The sequence below is a fragment of the Macrobrachium rosenbergii genome, chromosome 1, assembly GCF_040412425.1.
Source record: "Macrobrachium rosenbergii isolate ZJJX-2024 chromosome 1, ASM4041242v1, whole genome shotgun sequence".
NCBI classification, from domain to species: Eukaryota; Metazoa; Arthropoda; class Malacostraca; order Decapoda; family Palaemonidae; genus Macrobrachium; species Macrobrachium rosenbergii.
In genome coordinates, this window is record NC_089741.1 from 33,285,097 (window position 1) to 33,298,584 (window position 13,488).

At 37.1% G+C, this 13,488-nt stretch overlaps 1 pseudogene; it reads left to right on the forward strand.

The window, feature by feature from the left end:
* Positions 1–13,488, forward strand: part of LOC136848106 (alpha-mannosidase 2C1-like) — an 18,755-nt pseudogene continuing 5,267 nt past the window's right edge.

Genomic DNA, 13,488 nt, shown 5'->3' on the forward strand with positions numbered 1-13,488 from the left:
TCAGATAACGAAACGAAAAGGAAAGATACGACATCACCCGAACGCCTTTGACAACCAGCGGAAAAATTACTTAGCGAATCGTTTTCTCTCCACAAAGCTTTCATGGAGTAAGCGGTGTTACGTAACGAGACGCGACCCTGTTCTTCCCGATTTTATTTGAATCTGTCCGGGCGGCTTGGGTGTTAAATTCGTCCTAAGTCGTTTTCTGCGGCGAATGGAGCTCGGCGACGAAACGTGGCAGCTCGTTTGTGAATGGACACTTAACAGGTTGGAAGTTCGCCTCCCGAAAAAAACCCGTCCTCGTTCCTCCTTGATTACACACACCAAGCCAAGCAGCGAGAGATAGAGAGAGAGAGAGTGCAACGGTGTCCCGCCTGGTTCCTCCCGAATTTGCAATTGCAAGCACCGGCGATAAGCGAGGAAGGCCGCGTTCAGACGACCGAACGTTGATTTTATTAAATATTTGAGTGTTCGTTCTGGACGTCGCGTCGAGCTGAAGAAGAAGACATTGAAGCAGAGACGAAAAAACAACTTCCTCAACAGGTAGGACGGGAAGGTAGGTCGCTCGTTGCTGGTCGTCGCGTCGTGGCGTTGTTGTTGTAGTTACGTAACAACAACGCGGCGGCGGCGGTGGAGGCGGGATAGTGCCGTTGTGGTGGTCTTGTTGCTAAGCTGGGTTATTTGAACAGAGGCGTCCCGCATCGGCCGGAGGAGGGTGTCGTGGAATATTTCGGGCATTTTTGTGGTGTTTGTCGCGTAAGTTATCGTCATTTGACAGACTCTCCTTCCATTTTGATCTTGTTGCTAAGATAGGGGTGGGTCGGGGTGCCCGTTTTTGACTGCCGTAACGGTGTCGGGTTAATTAACCGTTTTGAATTCGTTCGGTTGGGCATTGCAATACCCCAGTTACTGTTACGATACCCTGCGACTGTTATTAAGTGAATTACTGTTATTTAAGACAATTGCAGTTATTTAATCGTAATTTAACAGAAATACTCTCGGGGGCATAGCAAGCGTGGTAAGGATGCTGGATTAATTAACCGTTTTGAATTCGTTCGGTTGGGCATTGCAATACCCCAAGCTTGTATATGATACCCCGCTACTGTTAATAAGTTAATTACTGTTATTTAAGTTAATTATAGTTATATAATCGTAGTTTAACACACTGACCTGCTTTCCGGACAAAGCAAGCGCGGCAAGGATGCCGGAATAATTAAACCTTTAAGAATGTTTAGTTTTGGCATTACATACCCCAAGCTCGTATACGATACCCCGCTACTGTTATTAAGTTAATTACAGTTATTTAAGTTAATTGCAGTTATTTGATCGTAGTTTAACATACTGACCTACTCTCGGGACAAAGCATGCGCGGTAAGGATTAAGGATTGACGAACTATTCTGAATATGCCTCGTTGGGCATTTCATACGCTAAGCTGTTATACCAGACCCCGCTACTCATATTAAGTTAATTACTGTTATTTAATCTAATAATTAAACTCATACCAACCTACTCTCTGGACAAAGCAATCGCGGCAAGGACGGCAGATTAATTAAACCTTTAAGAATATGGTTAATTTGGGTATTTCATACCCCAACCTCGTATACTGTACCCCACTACTGTTAATAAGTTACAGTTGTTATTTAATTTTAATTAAATAACATACCAAAGTTTTCGGGACAGAGCAAGGATGCTGGTTTAATAAATTACTTTGAATTCGTTTAAGTGGGGGCATTTTATACCCTAGGGCATCATACCCCCTATAGTTAATAAGCCGATTACTGTTATTTAATCTTATTAAACTCATACTAGCTAACCTTAGGGTATAGTAGTATCTTTTCCTTGGGGCAGTGAACAGATACTTTGTGGTCAGGGGGTATCTAAGGGGTAGAGGAGGTACAATATTTCCCCTTAAATATTATACATCCTAACCACCCCCCCCTCTTTCCCTTAACCTGCCCCATACCTTTGACCTAACCTTAACCTAACCTAACCTCCTTTTTTTTAATTTTGATAATTGTGGGTATTTCTGAGATCATTGTATCCGCCCACTTTCTGAGACCATTGTATCCCCCTCCCAATAGGGCTGTTTTCCCCCATGAGGTTGCCACTGCTCCCCTGGGGTTGTCTCCCCCTCCTGGGGTTGTCCCCCCCATATTTTATTTTGATATTTTTTGCTATTTCTGAGATAACTGCCCCCCCCCCCCCATACATAGTCAAGCCAATGGCCCTGCCACTTAGTAGCTCACCATTAGAAATTTACTGAGATAATTTGAGGAAGTGACCGAGAAGAAATTTGCTGAGATAATTTGAGAAGTGTACTGAGATAATTTGAAAAATGTACTGAGATCATTTGTGAAATTTGTAGAGATAATTTGAGGTATTGACCGAAATCATTTGAAAAATGTACCGAGATCATTTGTGAAATTTGCAGAGATAATTTGAGGTATTGACCAAGATCATTTGAAAAATGTACCAAGATTATGAAATTTGCAGAGATAATTTGAGGTATTGACCGAGATCATTTGAGAAATATACTGAGATCATTGGTAAAATTTGCAGAGATAATTTGAGGTATTGATTGAGATTGTTTGCAAAATGTACTGAGATCATTTGTGAAATTTATAGATATAATAATTTTAAGTATTGACAGAGATCATTTGAGAAATGTACCAAGATCATTTGTGAAATGTTCAGAGATAATTTGAGGTATTGACCGAGATCATTTGTAAAATTTGCAGTGGTAATTTGGAGTACTGATCGAGAACATTTGAAAAATGTACCGAGATCATTTGAGGACTTGACTGAGATCATTTGAGAAATTACTGAGATCATTTGTAAAATTTGCTGAGATAATTTCAGAAGTGGACTGAGATATTTAAAAATGTACCAAGATCATTTTTGAAATTTGCAGAGATAATTTGAAATACTGACTGAGATTATTTGAGAAATGTACTGAGATCATTTGTGAAATTTGTCAAGATCACTTGAGGAATTGGCTGAGATAATTTGAGGAATTGGCCAAGATAATTTGAGAAATATGCTGAGATCATCTCTAAAATTTGCCGAGATCATTTGTGAAATTTGCCAAGATCATTTGAAAAATTTTCTGATATAATTTTAAAAATGTACTTAGATCAATTGAGAATTTTGCTGATAATTTGAGGAACTGACTGAGATAATTTGAGAAATTTACAAATATAATTTGAGAAGATTTACATAGATAATGTTAGGAATTTGTCAAGGTATGGAAAATGTGCTGAGATAATTTGAGAAATCTGAGATAATTTGAGAAATCTGTTGAGATCACTGGAGAAATGTACCAAGATAACTGGAGAAATGTACTGAGATAATTTTTAAAAGTTACCAAGATCATTTTAAAAGTATGCTGAGATCACTTGTGAAATTTGCAGAGATAAATCGAGGAAATTTATGAGATCATTTGAGGAGTTTACTGAGATAATTTGAGGAATTTACTGAGGTAATTTGAGAAATGTGCTGAGATCATTTGGTAAGTTTGCCAAAAATAATTTGGGAAACTTGCAGAAATCATTTGAAAATTTTCCCAAGATCATTTGTGGAACTTGCCAAGATATGAAAACTGTGCTGAGATAATTTGAGAAAATTGCCGAGACCATTTGAAAAGTTTATGGAGTTATTTGAAGAATTTACAGATAATTTTAGGGATTTATTGAAGTAACATGAGAATTTTGCCAAGATAATTTGAGAAGTTCGAGATAATTTGAGGAATTTGCAGAGATGAAAAATTTGCCAAGATAATTTGGGAAGTTTACAGAGATAATTTGAGGAATCTGCTTGATATGAAAAATGGGCAGAGATAATTTGAGGGATTTAGAGAGAATTTGAAGAATTTATTGAAATAATTTGAGAAATGTACTGAGATAATTTGATTAATGTATTGAGGCAATTTGAGAATTGACTGGGATAATTAGACAAATTTGCTGAGATAATTAGATAAATTTACTGAGATAATTTGAGAAATTTGCTGGGATAATTTGAGAAATTCAGTGAGATCATTTGAGGACTTTACCGAGACAACTTGAGGAGTTTGCTAAGATAGCATGAGAAATTTGCCAAGATAATTTTAGTCATGCACCGAGATAATTTGTGTAATGTATGGAGATAATGTACAAGTCCCTTGGGGTGAACGTAGAAACAGTAACAAAAGAGGGTAAATGTCTCAAATTATCTCAAGTATGTCTCAGATTATCTCACCATTAATAAACAATATCCGTGTAGGGGAGCTACATAGGGGAGATGGTTTTTTTGTAGTTTTCAGTAAAAGAAAACTATTGTTCCGGCTTTGTCTGTCCGTCCGCACTTTTTATGTCCACCCTCAGATCTTAAAAACTACTGAGGCTAGAGGGCTGCAAATTGGTATGTTGATCATCCACCCTCCATTCATCAAACATACCAAATTGCAGCCCTCTAGCCTCAGTAGTTTTTATTTTATTTAAGGTTAAAGTTAGCCATAATCCTGCTTCTGGCAACTATAGGATAGGCCACCACCGAGCCATGTTTAAAGTTTCATGGACCACAGCTCATGCAGCATTATGCTGTGACTACTGAAAGATAGATCTATTTTCGGTGGCCTGGATTATGAGCTGTACAGAAAGCTCAGTTGGCCAAGGAAACTTTGGTACATTTTTCACTTACTTATTTATATCATTATTGGCTTAGCGCCGTCGTGATGGCGATTTGGACGACACCGAGAAATCGCTGGATAATTATGAACCAGCCTCGGAAATCCTTTCCTGTCATACCTCTGACCATCCCTAAACTTGATCTTGGAGTTACTGGAATTATTCAGGCGCTATACATTTACTGGAATTATCCAGATGTAGAACGTATTGGTGACAGAAACAGTTTTATCATAGAAATTTATGATGGTCTCCTAAATCTTATAATCTTCTTTTCAGGGTTGATTGAATCATGGCGGACGCTGTAACAGCAAGCGTGCACAAACATCGTCGCACGACACTGGAGCGGATTGAGAAATACATCTCAGACGTTTATTTTACCGACGTCAACCTGCGAGGAAAGCTCTATCCAAACTCGAAGCCCATCGAGAGTAAGTGAAGATATTACAAATATGAATTGTAAGACTGATTTCCAATTGTGTTTAAGAGTCAAGATGAATTAAACTTTTTAATTCACATGTGATCTGAATGTTTGTTGAAAGAGCTATCGTGCTTTTATGCTTGCATGTATTGATTGAGATGTTGTTCATTTCAGAGATATGGCATTGGACTCTTCCTGGCGGAGAGGGAAAGTGGGAAAAGTTTCCCTTCTCCAACATTGTTGCTCAAAATTTTGCACCCACGAAAGTCGGTGAAAAGTTTGGCCCCATCTGGAGCACACATTGGTTCAAGGTTTGCCAACTAAATATTTTTCTGAGATACAAAATTCTTATCATTCATATCCTTGATGTTTGAATTTGAATTTTACAGTATTCTGAATTTTAACAATGGTTGTTTTTCAGGTGGAAATTAATATCCCTGAAAACTGGATAGGGCAGGAGGTCTGGTTGCGTTGGAAGAGCCAGTCAGAGGCAATGGTTTGGAGTGAATCGGGTAGTCCCCTACAGGTACGTACTTTTGCAAAACTTTCAAATTCTACAAAATCGTTTATTTTAGACATTCTGCCGTTGGGGAATTGTACATTATTTAACAGCTTAGAGGGAACTAACAGAGCATTGCTCTTGTATCTGGGTTTGGAATGCACAGTTTCAGGTTGTGGTTTTGCATTAAAATACTTTTGAAGGCAAGCAGGAATTGAAAAAGCAAAAGAGAATGTCTGTTTCTTAACACGGTGTCCACTATGACTCTCATGTTCCCACAGCTTGCAAGCTTGGTATTGGCCAAGTAAAAACTGGTACAGAGTGGGTAACTTACCAGAATGAGTCCCAGTCATATGAAAAAAATTGCCTTTACCTATTTAGGTTGACTTTTTTCCCATTCTTTGGAAGGTAGGAGATTTAACCCCAAATATCAACTTTCTAAAGGGCCCTATGCTTTAGTATTTGATTTTAAATGTGAGCTCATAGGGGAAGAATTAATGCGCTGGTACTGAAATTTAATTGGTCCAATACTGTATATTCTTATTGTTTGTGCCTTTATAAGTAAGAATTTTAAGTCTTTTCTTACCTTCCCACTCAAACTGTTGTTTAAATATTGCAGGGTTTGTCCACTGGAGTTGACAAACAGATGAGGAGTGGCTTCCGAATCAGCGAATGTTGGAAGCCTACAGAAAGAAGGTGTCCATTTGTTTATTACATAGAGATGGCGTGCAATAACATGTTCGGCGTTGGGAAAAATGGCATGATCAGTAAGTATCACAATTTGTTAAGGTATGTAGGCAGGCACCGCACGTGCCTATGTCATTACAAACCTGATTTCTACAATCTTACAATTCTCTTTGTTGCATGCACTGTTTTGGAAGTTGAATGTAAAAGGAGAAAGAGTTTTATTGGTAACTGTTACTGCAGTTATAATTTTCTTGTGTATTTGTGTGCAAAGGGTACATAAGGAGAAGCATTAATTTCTCAAGCTTGCATGATTCTGGTGCCATTGGTTTTGATGTCCACTTTCGTACCCATCAGAATTAGGGCCTTGTAGAAAATGCCTCTTGCATCTGAAAGAAAATCTAATGACAGCTGAGCTTTCCTTGACTTTCCAGGGACACGCTATCTTTTTTGGAATAGTGTAAAATGGAATTGTGAGGCCCTGTGATTTGTTTCTTACATTGCTTGGGGCATTGATAAAAGCAGCTGATATACTGTATAATTATCCATGTCCGAGACTAGGCATTACATGACTTCAAGTTCCACTTGTACTGTATAAGATGCAGGAGAAAGCACCATAGGTCCTTTTTTATAAAATAAATTTTAACTTGGATATCTTGTTTTTAAGTATATTTTCATTTCAGACCCTCCTGATGAAAGCAAAACCTTCACTCTTGAAATGGCTGAAATTTGCACCATGGACAAGCAAGTTCGTAAATTGTTGTTGGACCTAGAAGTTCTCCATGGCATGGCTAAGAAGTTGGATAATGACCCCCGAGGATACGAGGCACTCTACTGTGGCAACCAGATGATTAACTACATTGTTAACGGCAACAAAAGGTAAATGTCATCATTAAAAGCGTGAGCAAGTCAGTCAAAATTCAGTAGGTGATTTTGGACAATACATCAGTCCATGTCGTGGGAGAAATGTTCAGGTTTTCTCTCATGCCTTTAAATTCCAACTGTAAGTTTGTCATCTCCCTCTCAATCAGGTTGAGTTGATACTGAAATGGAATGCTTTAGAAGTGACATGCAAATCATATTGCTAACTACAGTATTTTTGGTCTCTTTTGATGTTGAGTAATATAATACTAGTGTGTGGTATTGCATATGTTGTGTAGGCCAACCACCCAATGTCCACGAGGAAATTATGGGGACTATTAGTAAAAAAATATATCCTCTCCCACTTGTCTGTCAAGATTTCAAGGGCTTATATCACTAGAATGAAAAACAGATTAAGTGAAGTGTCCCAGGAGAGTACAGTGTACAGTAATCAGAAGTCTGTTTGCCTCAGAGGGCCTATGAAGTAACTCTGCTCTGTTTTTAAAATTGGTTGATGCTTTTACAATCTCTAGCTAAGGGTGGAATAGGTAGGTAGGATTATTAAATAGTAAAGTAAGGTCACCTAGTCATGTTTAAAGAATTATGTGGTGACATTATTGAAGGTATTGCTCGTAAATGGAAAGTGAAAGACAAAGCTGCCCATGATACAGAAAATTACTTGATTTGAATGACAAAATGTGGGGAGAACTGGCATATTTTTGTTTTGATTGTTACTAGGAACCTGACATTTGAAGCAAAATGAAGGTCTGTGTAAAGAGCATTGCATGAAATTTTTGCTCTCATTAATGATTCATAACTAAAAACTGAGTCTTTCAAGTATGACATTTTTTGTAAAAATATGGAATATAAGGTACAATGGTACGCTTTGGGTAATGTTATGTGCAGTGGCAAGTACTGTTATAGGACTGGTTATTTAGAAATTGCTGTCTCTAATAAGGCTGAAATCCCATGAGTGGCATAGTCAGAATACCATGTTTTACTTTAAAAAACACAGTACTAATAATTTACTGGAATATTTCGTTTATATTCGGTAAAGAGTTCATACGAGCATTTTCAGTACCTAGCCAATTATTGAAGGTAAATGGTTATTAATGTTGAAGATTTTTTTTTAATGCTGTACACAACATCATTTTTTCAGCCTAGCAAGCAGGATTGCAGATAACTTTTTCTCAAAACGAAATGGGGAACGTGCTCACACGCTTGCCATAATGGGTCACTGCCACATCGATTCGGCTTGGTTGTGGCCATATTCTGAAACCAAGAGGAAGTGTGCACGTTCTTGGGCTTCCACACTGCAGTTGATGAAGGATTACCCTGAAATGAAATTTGTTTGCTCACAGGTTAGTTGACGTACTGTACAGACCATTTTATCATCTCGACAGTAACAGTGTGATATTTTTGTCCCAGCGTACATGTTAAAAAGGTTGTGCTTGCATAATTTAGTACTTTAAACGTAATGCTTGCGATCCATTTAGTCTTTATGAAATTTTTTATTCCAGGCTCAGCAGTTTGAATGGGTGAAATTGTATTATCCGGAGTTGTATGCAAGGATTAAAATCAGAGTACAAGAAGGACGTTTTATACCTGTTGGAGGAACTTGGGTTGAAATGGATGGGCTCATACCAAGGTAGGTCATCAGGAGAATTATTCTCTTTTTAATACAGTGCCTGCAATAAATAACACAGCTTAAACATTTGAATGTCAGCTGTCATTGTTACTAACAGATAGGGGATATGAGATTTGAAAATAGTAGGCAGCGTGTTGTCTTACAGAGTGCCATCTTTTTCAGGGAAAGGCAAAACTCATACTTAAAGTAGCTGTGAAATTACTACAAATTTTGCTAGGTAATTGGTTTCTGCTAGGTAATTGGTTTTTGCAAGGAATACTAAGCATAAAGTTCCCATTACCTCAACTCTTGGATAGTAAGGCATTCTGATTTAACCAAAAGCGAAATTCTTGACTACTTAGCTCGAGTCTCTCAGTCAAGAATGCTACCGTCCTGTTTTTTGTGTCACCTTTCACACAAACTATGTTTTACTAGGATATGATCAACCTCTTAAGGAGAGTTTGGTAACCCAATTCCTTCTATGTTGCTGTAACCACAGTTGCTTATAAGACTTCCAAATTTAAGGAATACGTATAGGCTCAGCTTCATATTACCTTTTCCAATGTGGTTGAGCCTGTAACCATACTGGAAAGTTGAAAAACTGAAGATTGGTGTTAAAATTTGAAGGTCTGATTTTTTATATTTGAAAAAACAAAAGGCTACATTGCTATAAGTTTCTTTGTACTGGGCAGTATTTATCATGACTGATAATACTGTACATTAAAGCACCTGTTCTCAGTAAGTTGTGAGTAATATTTATAATAGACTTGAGTTTGTCTTTAAGTTTTCATTCGTAAATTTACAGTGGAGAGTCCTTCATGAGGCAGTTTCTCTATGGGCAGAGGTTCTTCCAAAAGGAATTTGGATTGAAGTGCAAAGAATTCTGGCTTCCGGATACATTTGGATATTCTGCACAGATTCCTCAAATATGCAAGGTAGGTGTATTGAAACAAGTTGTTTTATTTGTTGCAGAATAAATAGAAAAATATGAAACCCCAACCATTTCAGAGAGAAATTTGTTTAGTTTAGAATTAGAATTCTAATTAAACTTCAGTCACATATTTTGGTATTGTTCAGATTATTGTAAACTTACATAAACAAGCAAAAGATGTCAAAGTTGTAGCTTTAAGACCAGGTAACTAAGAGACAGAAAGTTTATCAGATAGAAATGTTACCAGATATTTAGTAAATTGTGAAGAAAGTATCTACAGTATTATCATCATTTTGTCCAGATGTTCCAGAGACATTATTAAAGAATTAGAAAAGAACACACACATTTAAGAAACATAATTCTAAACAACTTTGATGTCCTCAGGAGATTTTGGCAGTTTCCTTGCGCACTCCTAACTGAAGCAGTTCTATATTTACTAAGATTCGAACAGATGTAATTTTTTGGTGGTGACAAAAGGAATCAAGAACTTTGAAAGGTCATATATACTTCTTAAAGGTGTAGGCTTATTTCAGCGTGAGGTAATAGCCAAAATTAGTACTTGATATTAGAGTAATAAAGTAAGAAAGTTTCAATACAGAAATTTGATAGAGAATTCAACTTTCCAGCATTTTGGCATAACTCGATTCCTGACTCAGAAGTTAAGCTGGAGTCTAGTCAATAAGTTCCCACATCACAATTTCTTGTGGGAAGGACTCGATGGAACAACCGTTCTCGCTCATTTCCCACCTGGTGATTCTTATGAGATGAATGTCACGTAAGTATTGGGGATGTAAATTATCATAATTCTGTTTTTTGAAGGTGAATAATCTCAAGGAAAACTAATCTGCATAAAGAGTTTGACAGCATTTTATGATAATTACGAATGGAATTTTTTTTTTTATAATTGTAAAGTAATTTATTGAAGTTTTCGTAGCAGTAGTTTATTACTTTACATTGTTCTACTGAAGTCTCATTTCAGTCAAAGAAGTAAACATTCTCTGATATACTGTCAATTATTTTAAGGCTTTTACAGGGAATGAAATAAAACTTTACAAAGGTTCAAGTACTGTAATATTATATGAGTAAATTTTCACCAGTTGAAAAGGTTTATTCTTTATTCTTCACGTACTCCCATTTAATGTTTGTCAGTCAGGCATCTGATAAAAACTTTGGCTTCAGGGTCGACGAAGCTGTTCGAACTGTGAGAAACTTGGAAGATAAAGGGAGAGTGTCAACATCAGCCTTCTTGTATGGCTTTGGGGATGGTGGTGGCGGCCCTACCAGCGACATGTTGGAAAGAGCACGTCGGTTGAATGATGTTGATGGCTGCCCCAGGTGTGTATTATTATTATTATTATTTATTCTTATTAATATTATTATTATTATTGAAAGAGCAAAATGCTGTTAGGTCAACGCCCCAGAAAGGTGAGCAACTCAGCATGGGAAAGGAAATACAGAATTACAAAGTAAATTATATTAAAGTACATTCTTAGAATAGAACGTAAATTATTTTTATATTTTATTTCTTCTGGATATATGTTGATATATCCAGAACTGATTTTTATCAAATTAAATCTTTGTCATGTGATGATATTGATGATGAATTCAAACATTTTGGGGAACGTGCAATGGATTTTGTAAATCGTGTTCACTATCTGTACAGTTTCACTGATGTAGTACTGTACTATATTTGAAGTTTAGAATTCACAGCACTCTCTTTGAGCATAAGTCATTATTTAATTTGCATTTATATATCCTAAAAGCAATTTATATATATATTGTTTATGATGTTAGATGGCTTTTAGAAGTTGAATGAGTATACAGGCGGTCCCCAGTTAAAGGCGGGGTTTCCATCCCCGGCCGAGCGCCGCTAACCAAAAATTGGCGATAATAGCACTGGAAAACCCACTTACGCCATTAACCGGAGATCAGTGCTGAAATCCCCATTGAACAACGACGTGAACTGGAGATTGGCCCCAAAAATCCAGTTTAACGACATTGATAGCCAAAATATACATTGTATATATTTTTTACCTCTTAATATTTCTTATATTCAAAAGAATGGAACACATGTCACCGGACGAGTTCTTCCAGCGTTTAGAAAAGGACCAGCGTAACCTATGTCGTTGGGTAGGAGAGCTATATCTTGAGTTACATAATGGCACTTACACATCACAGGTAATTTTATACTTGAAGTTCATCTCATAAGTGTTTCATGTCGTCTTAATGTCGTGACAGTCAGTCGTACTATTGTACTTGATGTTATTATTAGTGTATGACACCCCCTACTTACGAGCATTCAGAGATACGAACAGACAGGACCACAAGTTAAAATTGTGTTCAGAGTGCTGTCCTTTGCCACCAGTAAGTTCAAATTTGATGTATCATTTGTATTGATAGAGTACTCTGTAAAATACAGTACTGCATGTACAGTGTATTGTGTTCTAGGATGAAAAAACTTTATATCATAAGTGCGGAACGTAACTCATTTGTAAGTAGGGTGGTGTATGTAGTGGAAACTCATTCTCTGGATGACTGATGTTTTTCATGGATTGCATAATAATACTTTGTTTTTTCAATGACATGAAATATATATTCTGTATCCAGTATGGAATATATTTACTGTATTTATTAAGCTTCTTGAACATTCCTTGCAGGCCAACACAAAGAAGCAGAATCGCGAATGTGAATTTGCCTTGAGGGAGGCAGAGATGCTCTTGGCGGTAGCAACTGTAAGAGGACTCTTTAGAAATACTGAAGGTTACAGGTAAGCTCTGGTTACCTTGATTGAAAGAGGATTCCATTAAATTTTCCAGTTCTGAATGAAATATGACTCAGATCCATAGGAGTCTTACAAAGACTCCTTACGAGCCCCTTGAAATGGCTTCTCTTTTGGCTCATATAATCAAAAAATGCGTTCCTCTTGTCCTAAATTTGGTGAACTTCAGAAAATGACAGTCAAGATTAGAGAGATAATTTCTGGCACATTGTTATGTTTTGCAATCCCTTCTCTCTTGGATTTGTGTGGCTGATAGAAGTGAGATTTGCTTCTTTGCCACCAGGTTGGCTAGACCTCAGTGCCAAATCATCTTCATTCATTCTCCAATTTCTCTTCGACCATCTTCCAAGAGGTTGTGAAAGAAGTTGTCCTTCAATCCCAGAAGAGGACTACTTCTGCCTATTTTTCCCCTAAATTATGTCCATTTACATTTTCTTAGGGCTAGATAGTTGTGATTGAAGATAATTAATCAAGTGTTGAAGAGCCCCAGGATGCATTTATAAGAAATCCATTTATAAGAAAACCATTTTGGTATATTTTCGTATTTTTATTACTACTTGCAGGTATCAGGCTGAGCTTACAGAAGCTTGGAAGAAGGTTCTTCTCAACCAGTTCCACGATGTCATCCCTGGGTCAAGCATAGGGATTGTTTATCGAGACTCTGATCATTTGTATCAGGAGGCCTTGAAGTCTGCTAAAGGAGTGAAGGAGCTCTGTCTTGATGCCATTTGTAAAGGTATGTATTGCATAAAAATGTAAGTCAAAGAGTAATTTTAAGGGTGCCTTTAGTGCTCTATTTCAGGAGACAAGTAGTGGGAGCTACTGAGATTCTGAAGGTGACGGTTAGGTTACAGAGGTGACAGCTAGGTTACAGAGATGCATATTTTTGTGTGGAGTTTTAGCCATATCAGTGTTTTGCATCTGACAAAATGTCTCTCTATGAAAATGTGTGTACAATACTACATATATATTGTAATAATAAACGACAAATGTTTTTACATCTTGAAATCTGACTCCTTTGGGATTT